The following is a 2,500-nucleotide window of genomic DNA, read 5'->3' as shown; positions in this document are numbered from 1 at the left end:
GGTGTGGTCTGCATCCTGTGAGTGAGGGGCCCCCGGGGTCGTGCCCCCTCGTGTGCTGCTGTGATGTCTCCTCTCCTTCAACATGTACAAATCTGTGTTTATGTGAATGTACAGTTTAAAGTCATAAAGGTGACAATGTGATGTTTTAAGGTGGATCAGTGTGAGACGTGGGTGGTACCACAGCTCGCCGCTCTGCTCTCAGTGTAGCGTTTATGTTGTGTGTGTGGTACATTTACTTAACAATCTGTGATTTTCTTTACATGTCGAGGACAATCAGCTAAGTTTTCTCAATAACGTGAACTCAGTTTGTTGTTGGGAGTTCTGATCTCAGAAGACTCAGTTGTGTCACTGGCTGAGGCGCTGGAGGAGAACTTATTTTGACACAGGGTGTATTAGCGTCGCCGCAGTCAATTGCATCTCTCCCGCAAGAAAAATTACGACTTGCTGCTGCCCTCCACCAGGAAGTATCCGCAGCACTCTTGTTTCACCTCGTGTGCGGCCTTTCGCATTCCTTTTCTTCGGAGTAACATCCGTCGTTGTGGATTACTGACATTCCTGCGGCCGGAAAGACCACCTCTGTGCCTCGCAGCCATCTCCAGCGAACTCTGGTCTAACCAACTCAAGCATGCGAGGTATCATGCTCTTCTTTGCTCTAGTGACAAAGTCTCTAAAATTGGCTGTGTATCTTTGTTTTTCTTATGTAATTTGCAGAGCCATTGACTGCCTGTTGCATGCTTTGCTGAGAGGCTCCTTGAAGATAGACCCCCTCCCTTACTTGTTCCTAAAGCCCCCATACCTAATATAAAGCCAACTGTACATTCTAATTTATGTACTAAGTCATGTGTTATGGGACTGCTAGCTACTTATTTGTTTGTATATTTATTGTACATCTGTAAACCAAGTTTTAGAGAGAAATACATTTATTTACAGATCGATTTCTTCTGTCTATAACCTCTGGAGAGTTGAGAAAACGAGAACAAAGCAGTAGGTCCACTGACCTATGTTACACAGGTTCTACTAATACCTAAATATTACCACCATATACACAACCCGCACATAGTGGAGCTACGACAACGTTTCGGTCCGACTTGGACAATTTAAGAACATAAAGGAGGAACACTGCAGGAGGCCTGTTGGCCCATACTAGGCAACAGGCCTAGTATGGGCCTGAAAGGAGAGAAGGGAGCAGTATATATAGGCCATCAGACAGGGACGGGACAAGAGAGGTAATAGGAAAGGAAGTAGAGAGGTAGTGGTGGTAGTAATAATAAAAGTGGAGTCAGTCAAAAACCAAGAAAGGAGCACTGCGGGAGAGCTTAGGGGTCCTCTAAGGGTTATTTGTGTGTTCCAGTCACGGTATTGTGCATTTTTGTTAATTACCACCATCTACTTTTAAATATACCTAGAGTATGCGCTTCATTGACGTATTTAACGCTTTTTGTGAATATACTCGTTACACTTCTGTTGATAAATTATTGCTTTCTAGTTTCCTTCATAAATTTATATTTGTCTAACAATTTAGAGTTCATTTATGGACATTTTAAGCACCTTATTCATGTCCCCCTTTATTTCTGTTCTTCATTTGTATTTTATCATATGTTCCTGATTGCACGTCTTTCTAGATAGTGTAAATTCAGTACTTTTAATCTTCGTAGAAAACATTTACGATACAGAGATGAACGTGTCATTCTTCTGTATGTTTTCTACGGCATTCGTGTTCGTTTTGTCATTCAAGGCGAGTACCTTGATGCTTCTAAAGAGCTTCTGTTCCTAGGAATTATGGCTAATCCTTTTCCTAATTACCTCCCAGGTACTGAGTAACCCTAACGAATATAGCGCATCCCCATGAAAATAACAGTAAATTATTATAATTATTATGATTATGATTATATTGTTTCGGAGTCTACTTATTACCAAACATTACTTCTCAAGGAACCATTCACTTACCACAGAGTTGTCTGGTATACCTTTGACAATATCTGAGACATACATTAACATGTTATTAGGCAGCTTATCCGAGTAAGAAAGCGTCAAGGCAGCGGTTAACATGGCATCTGTGAGCGTGGGTGATGTGGAATCTTGTCACTGTGTATTAAGTCAACATATCAAGTATACAAAAGAGGAATAGGGAATTGTTCATATTGCAGAACTGATTCACAGAGGGTCTTGCGCTTCATTTTTTAGTAATAAGAATAATAATGATAATATGAATGCAGTCTGAAATAAATCTGTCTTGTGCATAAAACTCTGGCTGTTATATACAGATTACACGGACCTACAAGACTCCGTATCGTCGTTCCACAGGTGTTGTATAGTTCCATTGGAATTTGGTCTTCTTTATGAACATAATAACAAGACTCTTGACACACCGAGTTCAATCATTAACAGTAAGCAGTTCAGTGCTTAATCTCGCTAATACGCTCGTGAATTTTTACCATGAAAAATCATCAAAGTCGCGAGGTAATGAGTCTAGGAGAAACATGGGAATATTTTAAAGTAG

General features: G+C 40.6%; 1 protein-coding gene across 1 annotated transcript in view; it reads left to right on the top strand.

The window, feature by feature from the left end:
* Positions 1-935, top strand: part of LOC128700315 (zinc finger protein Noc) — a 35,664-nt gene extending 34,729 nt beyond the window's left edge. The window contains exon 4 of the mRNA XM_053793419.2: positions 1-935. This exon is cut by the window's left edge and continues 469 nt beyond it. The gene's annotated coding sequence lies outside the window, so the exon portion shown is untranslated.
* Positions 936-2,500: the final 1,565 nt, after the last annotated feature.

The sequence above is a fragment of the Cherax quadricarinatus genome, chromosome 20 (genome assembly GCF_038502225.1).
Source record: "Cherax quadricarinatus isolate ZL_2023a chromosome 20, ASM3850222v1, whole genome shotgun sequence".
NCBI classification, from domain to species: domain Eukaryota; kingdom Metazoa; phylum Arthropoda; class Malacostraca; order Decapoda; family Parastacidae; genus Cherax; species Cherax quadricarinatus.
Note: the sequence above shows the minus strand (reverse complement) of the source record. Positions and strands in the feature narration are given on the sequence as shown.